The following is a 15,251-nucleotide window of genomic DNA, read 5'->3' as shown; positions in this document are numbered from 1 at the left end:
TGGAGATTCTAGTATTGTCAGGCTGGAGCAATGATTTTCCTTTTCAATGGTAACATCCTGTTATTATTTCCTTTCTAAAACAGTTGAAATAAAGGCAGTAAAAATAAACTAAACATTAAATATACTATTTCTATATACACAGAAATCAGTGATCCATGAGTGTTTTCTCCAGGTAACACTGCAGATATGACAGATTAAAAGTCACAGAAATGATCCTTCAAAGCACAACCAGAACAGCAGAGCAGCCCCTCCTCCAACCTTGATGGCTCACAATGCTTCTTTCTTTGAACATTCAGAGATTAAATTCAAATTTAAGTTTTAATGCACCAAAAAGTACAGAACTAGGATTTCTAATTCAGATGCTTAAGCAAACTGCAGGAATTAAAAGCCAAGGCTGCTCCTGGAGATCCTGGAAAGAGGCAGGAACCTCTTGAGAACAACTCCTGCAGAAGATACAAACTGATGGTGAAATTGCAATTATTGTCCCTTGATTACAGAGATAACCAGAGCTCTTGAACTTGGGTTCCTCACCTAAATCAGGCTGGTGTCTCCAAGCCCTATCCAGCCTGGCCTTGGACACTTCCAGGGATCCAGGGGCAGCCACAGTTTCTATGGGCACCCTGTGCCAGGGCCTCCCCACCCTCACAGCCAGGAATTCCCTCCCAATATCCCATCTATCCCTGCCCTCTGGCAGTGGGAAGCCATTCCCTGTGTCCTGTCTATCCATCCCTTGTCCCAAGTCTCTTTCCAGCTCTCCTGGAACCCTTCAGACTCTGGAAGGGGCTCTGAGGTCTCCCTGGATCCTTCTCATCTCCAGGTGAGCACCCCCAGCTCTCCCAGCCAGGCTCTGAAACAGAGGGGCCATTGGAGCTCCCATGGAATTGGGCATACCAAGGTTGTATGAAACTGCTTCCAAGGGTGATTTAACTTGTTCTGGGGGCTTTTCCTTAGATTTCAAGTCTATAGCTGCATGAGACACATGGAAAATAAACTTCTGCCCAGCTCTAATACTTCAGTGCTTTGCATCCTTAATATTCCAAGGGAAGTTTGAGCTCCAGCTGCCTAAAATCCCAGCTGTGCCCACAGCAGGTGAGACTAAGGCTCTCACAGAAACAGCTCTGGAGGCAATTTATCAAACTACCACTGGCTGGAGAAACACACTGAGGGGTGGCCAAGGAGCAACATCATCCATGGCAAGGAATGGGACAGATCCACATTTTCTTCCACATCATATTCCTAGGCCAGCACCTGAGTGTGAATGAGCAGCCCAAGATTAAGAAGACAGCCCAAACTCAGGTTTGAGCTCAGATACAGGCCCAACTTCAAATACAAAGCAGCAATGCTCATTCTTAGTGTCCTATTTCAGGGATTTTAATGCTCAGTAAATCCCTAATGTTGCTGTTGAAACCCCTGATCATCAGAGCTGTGGCTGACGACATGATCAATAACTATTATTTGGGATTCTCTCATTGATAATTGTGTCTGACCCCTCTTTCCAGGGCAGGGGTGGAGTCCTCATCCCTGGTGGGATTTAAAAGTTCTGTGGATGTGGCTCTTGGGGACATGGGTCAGTGGTGGCCTTGACAGTGCTGGGGGATGGCTGGACTTGATCTTGGAGGGCTTTTCCAACCTGAACTATTTTGTGACTCTGGATTTGACCAGTGACCTGTGTCCCCATCATGGACCCCTCCATTTTTCCCTCTTCCAGCTGATGCCCAAGTTCATTGTGCCGCCCTTTCCCAGGGAAAGAGGGATTTTATTCTCCTGAAGAACTGCTCTCATCATTTTCTCAAGTGTGCTGCCACCTCACACAAACAATAAATCCTCCCATCCCCGAGAACAGATAAAATTGAAATCTTTGTCATAATAAAACAACCTGCTGGTAAAGAGACATCATTTACAACAATCCAGCACTAAATTGCTTTCCCCAGCATTAATCCATTCAGCTGATGTTTGTTATTCTGCTAAAGTGGTGCCACGTTCGACAGAAAAATTGTCATAAGGAGAGAAATATTAACAATAAAATCCCACATAATATTCTGGAATTAGACACGTGAGCTCATGGAGTGCCTGTTTTCCAGAGCATTGGCTGCCTCTAGCCATGGTTAATACGGACAATTATTACCAAAACAGGGAAATTATTTCAGTTCAAGATTTCACATGGTCTTGCAGTACAAAAAGAAAAAAGTTTACTTCCCTTAATTATTACTACTTTAGTAAGGAAAGTGAAGAAATAAATAATTTAAATAATAAAATTTAAATAATTAAATAAAAACTCAGAGGGGGAAACAAATAAGTAAAACAAAACAAAACAAAAAAAAAAAGGAGGTAAAGAGCCATAAAAGCAAAATAAGCCACCCATATTATAATTTAAAACTCAAAAACATGAATGTGATTTTAAACTATTCATGAAGTGATTTGCATAATACCCAGTAGTGGGGAAGTGAGTGCAGCTTTGGAGTTACAGAGGGAGCTTCCAGAGGCATTCCTAAGAGGGAAAAAAAAAAAAAAGGAAGCACAGGGAAACACTCATGCTACTAGGAAAAAAAAAAAAAAGTCTTATTTGAACATAATGGGTATTGCAGAGGAGTGTTTAAGCACTGAAGACATTTGTCACTTTTTAATTGCTAATTTGCAAAACAAAAACAAGAATAGTGATGGATGTTGACTGACTCTTTATTGAAATTTGAAAAGGTGTTTAAATTTTTTTTTTCTGGGTTTGAAGTTCAAACCCAAACAGATTCAGACAAGAATCTTTAAATGTTCAGCATCCCTATGAAAAAATATTAATCAAACAATTGGGATTAAATTATACAATCTATATTCCTCTCCTGCATCCACATCAATTTTCTCCAGCTATTCTCTTTATGGATCCATACTCCTATAGATCCTCTGAACAAGGTTTTTTGTCACCAAGGACCCTGTGTTTCCATAGGCAACCCTGTAATTTGCATGTTCCTAATAAATAGCCAGCATAAACTAAAATATTCTTCTAAAATAATGAAAGTATAGTGCTGCTCTGATAAGAGAGATAAGCACCCCATTCTTAGAGATTAAAAAAAAAAAAAATTGGAATATTCCAAGACAGAGAAGAGTAGAACCCCAGGTGTTAGCAGGGATGAGCAGCTTTATGGATTAACCACATTGACCAGGTCTTCATTGGCTGCACAGGAGCTTCAACATCCAGGGATTCATTAATTTGCCTAAATGGAGACGTTTAGGATCATTTGAGATGCCTGAGGATATCTTGGACATGGACATTTCTTGCCCTGGGCAAAATTTGTGTGCACATGGCCGACATAAATGATCTAAAACTCAGGAGAGACACGTGAAAGGACAGGCAAAACACTCATGGGCATGGCAAATGGAACTCATGGAATCAGGGAATGGTTTGGGTTGGAATGGACCTTAGAGATCATCAAGTCCCACCCCTTGCCATGGGCAAGGACACTTTCCACTGTCCCAGGCTGAACCAAGCCCTGTCCAGCCTGGCCTTGAACACTTCCAGGGATCCAGGGGCAGACACAGCTTCTCTGGGAAACCTGTGCCAGGGTCTCACCACCCTCACAGCCAGGAATTCCTTCCCAATATCCCATCTATCCCTGCCCTCTGTGAGTGTGCAGCCATTCCCTGTGTCCTGTCCCTCCATCCCTTGTCCCAAGTCCCTCTCCAGCTCTCCTGGAGCCCCTTTAGGCCCTGGAAGGGGCTCTGAGGTCTCCCTGGATCCTTCTCTTCTCCAGGTGAACACCCCCAGCTCTCCCAGCCTGGCTCCAGAGCAGAGGGGCTCCAGCCCTTGGGGCATCTCTGTGGCCTCCTCTGGACTCCCTCCAGCAGCTCCACATCCTCCTGATATTGTGGATCCCACAGCTCCAGGTGCGTCGCACCAGAGGATCCCATTTGCGTATTTTAAGGCAGGGGAAACCAGTCCCTGCCCCAGACACAGACATTACAAAACCCTGAGAGTCTCTGAATCTGAAGATGAATCAAATCTCCCAAAATACAGTGATTTGTGTCGGAGACTTGTCTATTTCTCTTCCACATCCATAAAAATCCACCAGCTCAACAAGCTCAGTAGGACTCTGTGCTGCAGAGCTGAACCCCAGACAAAATTATTAATTCCAAAGTTATCTATCCTCATAATAATGTTCACAGCTTGCAATATTGTTAATTCCTTTTTTTGGTGTACTATGTACAGAAGCCGTCAAAGAGCACCAAAAAAGCGACTGGAAAACTTATTTGAAAATTATTCAACATTCCAGACATTTTTCCCCAATCCCAAAAGGAACTCCATGATCTCCAAAGGAATCCTTTCTTCACCTTTGTTCTGATCTCTTCTCCAAAGCCTGTTCCTACCATATCTGAATGATCCTTGGTCTCCACGAAGATTCCCTGATGTAAATTCCTATTTATGATTCCATTATGCAAATGAGCACAGGCAGTAAATTTGCATCAGAAGGGTGTTCCTGATCCAAACTCCAGCCTCACAAGCTGCACCCATTCTGTGCTAATTAACATCCATTAACTCCAAGCTTCGGGGACTCTCAGCCTCTCATTTATTCCATTTATTTAAAGAAGCTCACAGCAGGTGCATTGTGTTCTATACTGGCCAATTTTCATTTCTTATAATGTACACATATACAATGTTTTCATTTATGCAATTTTTTTTAATGCCTTTTGTCCTTTATCTTTGTGGAATATCCTTCTCTGACGGCATCAGGTGCAGACACACCTGACTCCCCACTGACCTTTCCCTCCTGCCAGCTTTATTTCCACGCCTTCCCTCTCCCTGCCTTCCCAGCAGTCCAACAGGACATCCAGAAGACTCCTTTTATTTTTTTTTTTTTTTTGTCATATTTTGAAGAATGAATGCATTATTTCCTTGGCATGCCAAGCCTCTCCTGGCCCGCCGCCCGCCATCCCTACACCCACACTCCAAGGCACTTTTCCATGCAGCAGATTAAGGAGCTGTTCCCATGCCAGCAATGCTTCGCTGAGGAAGATGAACTGCAAAGGACACGGATCCTGCTCCTCCTTCTGTTAGCAGGATTTCGGGATATATTCCACCAGCTGGGAGGGGAGTGTGGGGTGGGGGGGAAATGTCAGGTTTAAATATAATAAAACGTGCTGGGAGAACAAAGAGCAGAGTCCTGGAAAACTCTTCCCAATGCCCAGAGGAGAGGAAGAAGCGGGATAGGATCTTTCCAGACAGAGAAACCTCTCGTGCCAGGCTCTGCTCGGAGTCCCTGGGAGCAGTGGCTGTGCCAGCTGCTCCAGTGCCACAGGATCCAGCCACAGGCTGCTCCCATACATTGAGGCAGAAAAGGACAGCCAAGAGCACATCCCACCGGCTACCTCAGAGCTTCCTGCCCGAGCCAGCATCTCCGGGAGCTGGAGGCACAGCTGCCAGGATCCTGCTTCCCTTGGCCAGCACAGGACTTGGCCCAGATTTTGAATACGATTGATTTTGTTCCCTCTACAAAATCTGGAGAAGGAAATGTTCAGCTGCTTTAATCTGAATTTTTTTTTTGTTGTTGTTGTTGTTTCCCCCTTCCTCGTCCTTCCTCAGCTGGAAGGAATAAATTGAGCCTCGGCAAGTTCCATCCCTATAGAATAATGCTCATTCCATACATTTCAGCCAAATGCCGAGTGTGATTGGCATTTTCCTCCTTTAAAAACTGTGGAGAGCAGTTAGTACAGCTGATTGATTGAAGACAGTCCAAGTACTGATATTTCTGAGCACAGAGCCAAAGTGATATTGATGCTCTGTGCTCTGAAATCATGGCAACCATTAATTCTTAGAACTTCTCAGGCTGAAGAGGGGACCTTGGCTTCACCAAGGAAGGTCAGGATGAGACCTTGGTGAGCACTGTTGTGTTCCCTCCCCAAAAAACATGGGCAAGTAGGTGGCAAGGAAGCTGTGATGGAAACCTGCAGATCTCTGGAGGATCTGTTGGAGAAAGTCCACAGGAATCCACAGAGATGCTCCAAAGGCTGGAGCCCCTCTGCTCTAGAGCCAGGCTGGGAGAGCTTGGGGTGTTCACCTGGAGACAAGAAGGATCCAGGGAGAGCTCAGAGCCCCTTCCAGGGCCTAAAGGGACTACAGGAGAGCTGGAGAGGAACTTGGGACAAGTGATGGAGGGACAGGACACAGGGAATGGCTTCCTACTGCCCTTCCCAATATTCCATCTATCCCTGCCTACAGAGGGCAGGGATAGATGGGATATTAGGAAGGAATTTCTGGCACAGGCACAGGTTTCCCAGAGAAGTGTTATCTGCCCCTGGATTCCTGGAAGTGTTCAAGGTTGGACAAGACTTGGAGAAGCCTGGGATAGTGGAAGGTGTCCCTGCCCATGTCAGGGGGTGGGCCTGGATGAGCTTTAAGGTCCCTTTCCATCCAAACCATTCTGTGAGTCCATGACACATCCCTCATTAGATAATCAAATAAAAATGTCCTGGGAGCCCAGGAGAACATCCAGCATATCCAGTTGACACACAGTGGATGTTCACCGGGCTGCAATAATTTTTCTGGACTTTATATAACTCCATAGCACCAATAACGCTATAGCACCAGATTCCCAAGAGATTAACTTTTGTTCTTTAGAGGAAAATACTCCTGTCAGTCCCTTTGGCTCCACTCTGATTGTGGACAAAAACCCAAGAGCAAACTGGATCTCAAATCCCTTGGGAATTGAGCGGATACAGCTTTGTTGAACACTTTGATACTGTCTGTGCACTTACACAACTCTTATTAATAGCTTGAAAATCTAAAATGATCAAAGCCATGTCCTCAAGATAAAAATATAGCATGAAACTACCCCAGAGCCTTTGTTCTGAGTTTTTTTTAAGGTCTTGTTGAGGATCTGGAAAGAATTCCAGAGTCAGATTGAAATGCACTCTCATCTTTTGCACAGCACTGAGATACGTAGGGTGCTTTGGAAGCCATCTGGATCCATATAGCATTAATGTTATCAATCAGGATTTAAAAGAAAATTGTACCATTGATACCCTCAGGGGTTTAACATCCAACAGCCCTGAATATCTGAGCAATCACAGAATATTTGAGATCACTGGGAAATAATCAGCTAAGAAATGGTTGGGAGGAATAGGGGGAAAAAACGGTGAAACCGAACAAGTTGAGCTGAAAGAAATAAAACTGCTGATGACAGATGGCATTAAGAGGATGATCTTCCTCGATGAGCGTTGGCTCTAATGCTCCAACAGGGTTGATAAATATGTTGAACAGCTTGCCTGGGGCAAGTCAAACAAAGCCCTGGGCAAGAAATTTAAAATGCAGTTTGCCTAACAGAGCAACTAAAGAGGAATTTCTTGGCTCACCGTTTTGCCAAGATGTGTTCTGTTCACACTGCATGAATTCCCAAGGAAACTGTTGGGCTTGCTTCTTTTTTTTTTTTCCATAGGCGAAGCAGAAGCCTCATGTTCATTCAAATTAACAAATGCCCAGGAAATTGGTTCCTGCCTGTGGCTGCTGACGTTGGACGCAGGCGTGGGCACGTGTTTGTGTACGGATGGATGTTTGGATAAAAGCTGCACAACAGATTATTGCAAAGGAAAAGCAGATTATCATCAGAGGGAAGGAATATTTTACTGTCAAGAGAAAAACTGCCATGTTTTCAGCATGGGAAATGTGTCAGAAGGATGACTTTGGAAAAAACCCTTGAAGACAACAGCACTCAAACTGGGAAAAGCAATGGGGAGATACAGAAAACTACTTCAAAATGTGTTTATCAAACCCATCCTAAAGCATGTTACAAGTTATAAATAATACAAACTCAAGAGGATTCAAACAAAGCTGAAGCCAATATTCAGAATGTTAATAAGGCACAAAGCACAGTTGCTCTGAACTTCCCAGGCAGAACACAAGAGGTTTCACATATTCCTATTTCAATGCAATTTTGAGCTTAACCAGCAGAGAGCAGGGACAGACCCAAGTCAGTGAATCCCAGCACTTTCCAGGGTGGCCTTATTCACTGCCTCCATATCCTTTCCTGCCCAAAAAGCAGGAATATTTAAACTATTTTTGTCCTGAAAATCCAGAGAGCTGCTTTCTGGTGACTCCACACAATAAAATTCCACCATCAAAATTCTCTGGAAAACTTACCTCTAATTCCCAGAAACTGGAAGATGCAACCCAGCCAAAAAATCATTTCTGGCGACCTGAAAGGTTCTCATCACACAAAAGCAGCAGAGGCCAAACTTTGTGACATTTGAGAGCTGGCCCAGAATGTCCCTGTGCCTATGACACTTCTCCAAACCTGGCAGAGCCAGGAGAACAATGGTGCACCTCAACTTCCACTCATGAGCAGCACCTGGATCCTCCAGAAGTTCACTGTGGATCCGAATAATCAGAATCTCAATAATCCACTTTTCAGGAAGAGAAGGAGAACTTGTAAGAATGAAGAAAGCCAAGAGCATTGTCAGTTCTTCCCTCTCTTTTTCCTTAATCTTGGGATACAGACTTTGTTTCTAATCACTGCAAATAATCAAGCCTGATATTAATTAAATTATAATATATTAAATATTATTTAAATACATAACTGAGGTATGAGTGGTACCAAAGCAAACAAAGAATCCTTTTTGGAAAAATACCAAAGCATCCCAATCACAGGATTTGTTTAAAATCTCTTTTTCATGCCTTGCCTGTGACTTTACAAAGCTGGACTCGATGATCTGAGAGGTCTTTTCCAACCTTATTGATCCTCTGATTTTGTGTCTGTTGACTAAGACAAACACCACTTGATAAAACTCTGTAATTTCAAATTTTTCCTTCCTGTATTTTGCTTGGTTTGTATTCTTCAGTAAAAACTTGGGATGAGTCAAGGGAATGGTCATGGCCCCGAGGTTACCAAGAGTGTTTGGACAATGCTCTCAGGCATAAGGTGGGATTGTTGGGGTGTCCTGGGACAGCTCATGAATTCAGTCAATGATCCTGGTGGGTCTCTTCCAACTCAGGATATTTCATCATTCTCTGAAGATCAAGCATGAGGGAACAGGAATCAGGAATGCCTAACAATAAATAGGGAATTCATCCAAAAAACAGTTCAATGTCTTACTCCCCAAGGTTTCCATCCTAAAAAATGTATTTGGTCTTTGATCATAGAAACATCACAGACCTCAGAATGGTCTGGGTTGGAAAGGACCTTAAAGCTGCTCTCATTCCACCCTCTTTCCATTAGACCAGGCCGAGGAGCAGTCTAGTCCATAGATTAGATCAAGTTTCATTCATGAAAATTAACTAAAATCTGTCTACTTGGCTTTGTATAAATCATCAATCCAATTATATTTAGACAGGTGGAGCACTGGGAAAAACAAGATGAGCAGGAGGCTTTGGGAATTCAAGGCTGAACTCAGACTCTAAAAGGTTTTCTCTCTGAAGCTGATTTTCATCATTAGTGGTGCTGCTATTTTCAAACCCACAGCACATAAAGCCTTTGCCACAGACTTGAATTCCACTGTGCTGTTCTGGGTACAAATGCAGAACAAAAGAGCAACATCCCCAAAAGTTGACATTTTCTATTTACAGGGTCATCCGTATTCCTACGTTCCATAAACATCAAAGAGAACTGTCACAAACTGTAAAATTCAGGAAGGGGAAACCAATAAACACCTGTTTCCTTTCATGTTTGGGGATTTGGGAAGGCAGCTGATTGAATGTTTGTGGCTGGGATCAACAGGCAGTATTTTTCATGAACAAATGACTGACATCCAAAGCAATATTGCACCACAAATGGATCTGACCTGCAGGAAAGAAGAGCTATTCACAAAGCAGGAACAATCAGCCCTTAAGTGCAAAGTGTTGGGATTAAAATTGCTTCTGTTTCATGTCTAATCCATTAAAGAGTCATCTTGAGGAGTTCTGTAGACACCTGGTGTTTCTTGGGCACAAATATGATGACTGAAGTGTCCCAAGGACGTAGAAAAAAATGTCAAGGTTTATGGTCAAAAATCTGATACCTCCAACTATTTGTTTACTTCTTCTAATTTCCCTCACCAAATAAATTACTTGAGCAACGAAAATGTGATGAGTAAAAGCATCAGAATTTCTTAGCACAGCCCTGAATTGCCCAAAAACTGAATCAAAACTTCTCATGGAATGGTTTGGGTTTGAAGGGACCTTAAGGCTCATCCTGTTCCACCCCCTGCCATGGGCACAGACATCTTCCACTATCCCAGGCTGCTTCAAGCCCCATTCAGCCTGGTCTTGGACACTTTCAGGGATCCAGGGGCAGCCACAGCTTCTCTGGGCAACCTTAGGGCCTCCCCACCCTCACAGTGAAGAATTCCTTGCTAATATCCAATTTAAATCTGTTCTCTGTCAGTTTGGAGCCATTCCCTCTAGTCCTGTTGCTCCAGGTCTTATTCCAAACTCCCTCTCCAACTTTCTTTCAGGTTCCCTTCAGGTACTGGAAGGGGCAAGTAGGTCACACTAAAGCATCTTTTCTCCAGACTGAACAATCCCAATCCTTTCAGCCTTTCCCACAGCTGAGCTGCTCCATCCCTCTGATCATCCTGGTGCCTTCTCTGGACTCTCTCCAGCAGCTCCACATCCCTCTGATGTTGGAGCCCAGGGCTGGAGGCAGCTCTGCAGGTGGGGTCTCACCTGAGGGGGGCAGAGGAGCAGAATCCCCCCATTCCCTGCTGCCCACTGAGGTTTCTGGGCTGGCTGAGGTTTCATGTCCAGCTCTCACCCACTGGGACCCCCAAGTCCTTCTCCCAAGCCTGTTCCATCCCCTCATCCCCAGCCTGGATTGATCCCAGGGGCTGACCCAACCCAGGTGCAGCACCTGAATCTGAATGAGCACAGCAGAAAGCCCAAAGATTCAGGTACTAATCATGCCTCAACCTGGCCACCCTCCTCTGTTTATTCAAGACGAGAACAGTTTCTTAATATATTATGTTTCCAAAGTCTGTTAGGGATAAAAAGAACCGCTGCCACAATAATGTGGTGAAGAGATTGAGATAGAGCTACACGGTCCTATCATCAAGCTGATTATTTGCTTCATTGCAAAGCATCACATCTTTAGTTCAGCCATTGATTTGAGGCTTTCAAATCATTTTGTGATCTTCTTTCACTCTGAGCATTCCAGTGCTTGGCAGAGATTCATTTTAGATCATCCCCGGTCATTTGCCACACTTTAGTGCTCCACTACTCAAGTAGAACTTGATATACACAGAAAATAAGAGATGTCATCAGGCTGTGTAATCCATTTCATATAAATCCATCTCTGCAATAACACCGAAGCCTTACCCTTGTCTTGTGAAAATCTCTCTAATCTCCCAAACCACCTTGGGGAGTTTGAGATAGAGAGAAGCAAAACAAAATATATTCCACTCTTATAAAAGCAAAGAGCCACGTTTTGTTACCAGCAAAATAGGAATCACTTCTAGGGCCTTGCTACAGAAAATAATAACTTGTTTACAAGGTTTGTTTACTGCAAGGAATAGAAAAATTGACTTTTCTTTCCTTTTTTTTCTGATGACTATTGCCGAGTTAAATGAACTGCCATAGCCACATTCAGCAAAAGTAATCTCATATTCCTTATTATATTCGTAGCCTTAGATTTCAAACAACGACAGAAAGCTGTAGGCACCCTGACAATTATTTAAACCTACAATCTATAATTGCTCAGGAGCAAAAAAATAATTACATTCATATAACAAGCAATTCAACAAGCAGCCCTTTCGTCCTCCTTTCCCCTTAACCCTTTTCGAAACCAATAAATGCCTTCCAAGAGCCCCTAGATCATTCAAATGGATCTATTTTGAACTATAGCTGTCCTTAATGGAAATGTGGACGTTCCAAGAGTTATTTTCTCATCTTTTGCAAGGCAACACAATGATGGTGAGCTCTTACTTGCAAAAGAGAATAACTCTTCCTACCCATCTCCAAAAAAATAAAAACCCAAAAGATAATTACTCAAGAAAATACCAGAGTAGATTGTTAAAGAAAAACTAATTTATATCCAGAGGGGCATACAGAGGCCAAATATTAATGTGGTTAGTCATTTACCCATCGTGCAGCACAATCATTCCCAAGAAACCTGGGCTGGCAGTGCTGGAAATAAATGAACTATAAAAAACGCTGAGGCAGAGTGGCACCAATGGCTTGGCAAAGGAATTGCCATCACTCACAGCAAAGTCCATGACCTGCAGCTCTCCAGATCCGTGGTTTCCTTAGATATCCCAAAAAAAGCAAATTAAAATCTCTTTATCTACCCCAGGGATAAACCCCATCCCATTGGGAGAGTCTGAGTGTCACCATTCTAACATTTAAATCCCTGCACTTCTCCTCTCTTGGCTTGTCAGGAAAATTCCACAGAGTCACCCAAGTGAATCCCATCCTGCTGGGCAGCTGGATATTGGAGTCAGTGATTCTCTGGAGCCTTGGGATGTCCAGAGCTGCTGTAAATTCAGACTGATGGTGCATGAGGGACAGACACAGCGCCAACAGTATCCCTTACCACACTTTCCATCCCAGAAGAGTCAAAAAAACTGGATGACCATTAGACAAACGAGGCTCCATGTCACCCCTTTGGACACCAGGAGGACACCCTGCCCTTTCTCCATCCTTGTCCATAAATGCCATCCCTAATTCCAAACACATTCCAGCATTCCACTCCAGCTCCATCCCCTCCACTCGAGCACGTGTCTGCTTCTGCATAATTCATTACATGACTCTCAGTAATTTTAAGTCAAGGTTCAAGCAGGAATATGTCACACCAGGATTAGATTATTTATGAGCATAATGTTGGATTTAAGCCAATGACACACCAATAAATTTTATCTCCAAGCCTGACACATCTCATGCTGTTTTCCCTGGCTCACAAACAAATAACTACGCCTGTCTCACAATTACTTGCATTCAACTTAAATCAGATTTTTTTTTTTTTTTTTTTTTGTGGTAAACTCTTATCTTGCTGGAAGAATGATCATGTTGTTTCATTCTTCCACAGGCTGAAGTGTGGTTTTACCTTCATTTCCCAAGTGTGTCCTGCACAGAAAACAAAGTCAGGGATTCCAGAATAAAAATCTGGAATAAGGTGTTTGAGCCTCCTACAGGGTGAAGTTTTTACTCTTTTCTAAAGAAAAAGACTTGTCTCACTCAGGAAAAGCATAGCCTGTACCAACCAGCATTAATGGCCATTGAAAATAATCTAATATGAGCACTACCCAAAATAAAAAAATAAATAATGTACCATTAATACATAAAAGCACATTATATATAAATGTTTATTAATATAAATATTGTTACATAAATATGTATCGGGACATAAAGGATTCTCATCCAACCTCATGCAAACTTAGAAAATCTGCATTTAAATCTCCACTATTTGTGTTCACATGGGGCAAAAAGTGCCTGAGCTCGCACGACAGTCACTGGAAATCCAGTTCCAATGGAATACAATGACCTTTAAGGCCCCTTCCAAACCAAACTATTCTGGAATTCTGGGATTCTATTCCAATTGAGCCCTCCATGTTTCAGGAGTATTTCTGAGCCAGTATTTTAAAAGTTGGTGAAGGTTTTTGTATCTTTGATCTATCTAATGATATATTTTCTCAATAACTTCATCAGGTGAGAAAAACTGCTGAAAATCAGGAAAATCACTCTAAATTCTCCCAAACTCAATAACCCAATAGTAAGTAATCCATATTTTTTAATATAGGACCCTCTTGCTCAATCTCACATGCCCAGATCTAAAATTTCCAGACTGTGCCAGCAGCCTTGTGAAGATAAATCCATTAGGATCCGCTGACAACACTTTGTGGATGTCACAATATATCTAAAATTATCAAAACAGCACCATCTTCCCCCTCCAAAAACCCTCTTACATATTTTTTTCATGTCTAAACAGAATAAATCATCAGCCTTCCATGTGTTTTATTCCATGTCACCACTCTCTGTGCTTTATTAGCAGGAAACCAAGGATAAATCCGATGGTAACTGTGCCCATCCCAGCACATAAACAAACACACACACACAAATATATCTCCTGCAAAGCAGCATCAATCTGATCAGGGCAGCCTCTAGTCATTAACAGGATAATTTACTTCTATTTCCAACTTAAACCAAGTCAGAATGATGCCAAGCATATGTTCCTCCTGCTCCTTGATATACTCCCATTTATCACAGGCAAGGAATTGCTTCTCTGCAAGGTTTTTGCAATTGTTCAAGGTGCTCATGCTGCCTTTTTTTTTTTGCATGGGAAATAAAACAATAAATTGATAAAGTAAAATAATAAAAAATCCTAAATAACAATGTTACAAAAATTTAAAAATTAATATTTAGATAAATACGAAAATAATGATCTTCTTCAAGACAATTCCTGCTGTTGGAGATCATCAAGCCCTATCCCAGAAGTCATGGAAATTAACAGTGTCTCTTCTACTCCTTTCTGTGGCAATACCCCCAAAACATAATTAAAAGGGTGTTTTAAGGTGAATGATGCTAATTAAAAAGCTGCAGTCTGACTTTTAAAAACCCCTAAATCTTCCCTAATGTGGAATAGCCACTCTAAGCAGAAATCCACACAAAGCTGAATTCTTCATTACCTCAAGAAACCTAAATTAACATTAAAAAACTCCCTAATGGAGAAGCACAGAGATTGTGTTTGAAGGCCACATTACTTTAGTTTTCTGAAGGAAAAAGAGATGTGGCTCCTTTGAAAGCAAAGGATGTTTTGCAGGGTTGTGTTCATCAAGGACATCTTTCACTTTGTGTTAGGGATATTTTATTGCCCCTTATTAGTGTTTAGAAATGTCAGGAAATGTCTTTGGTGAAGACAAAGCAGAACTGTAGCATTTTGTTTTTATCAGGGTCTCCTTGCCCTGTGCTTTGCCCATTTACATTCCCACAAAGCTGATGCACAATTCCATCAAATCAGAGCAGCACCATTTAAAGCACAATGCCCAGGATATTCCACGGGACAAGAGAAACTGAGTGTTGAGATTTTTATTTCAAAAGGTCCCAGAGTTATGGGATTTTTCTGTGTTTATCACCTTATTTTACAACAGGTTTAGGGGTAAATTTTCAGTTCAGGGCTTTTCTGCTTAGGCTTTAAAATCTAAACAGAAAACATTCCCTGTCAGTGACTTAAAAAAAAAAAAAAAAACCCTAGAGGTTTGACCAGCAAGCCAGAGCATCTCACTTCAGGCAAGGTTGTGAGGAAGAAGATGATCTGAGGGGAAGGATTTGGGGATGGTGGTGAAGGAAAAGATGGACACACCCAGACCAT

At 42.4% G+C, this 15,251-nt stretch overlaps 1 protein-coding gene across 2 annotated transcripts in view; it reads right to left on the bottom strand.

Annotated features, from left to right (window-relative positions):
- MSRA (methionine sulfoxide reductase A) overlaps window positions 1-15,251 on the bottom strand; it is a 227,530-nt gene that overhangs the window by 124,046 nt on the left and 88,233 nt on the right. The gene's annotated exons all lie outside the window — the stretch shown is intronic.

The sequence above is a fragment of the Taeniopygia guttata genome, chromosome 3, assembly GCF_048771995.1.
Source record: "Taeniopygia guttata chromosome 3, bTaeGut7.mat, whole genome shotgun sequence".
Classification (NCBI taxonomy): Eukaryota; Metazoa; Chordata; class Aves; order Passeriformes; family Estrildidae; genus Taeniopygia; species Taeniopygia guttata.
Note: the sequence above shows the minus strand (reverse complement) of the source record. Positions and strands in the feature narration are given on the sequence as shown.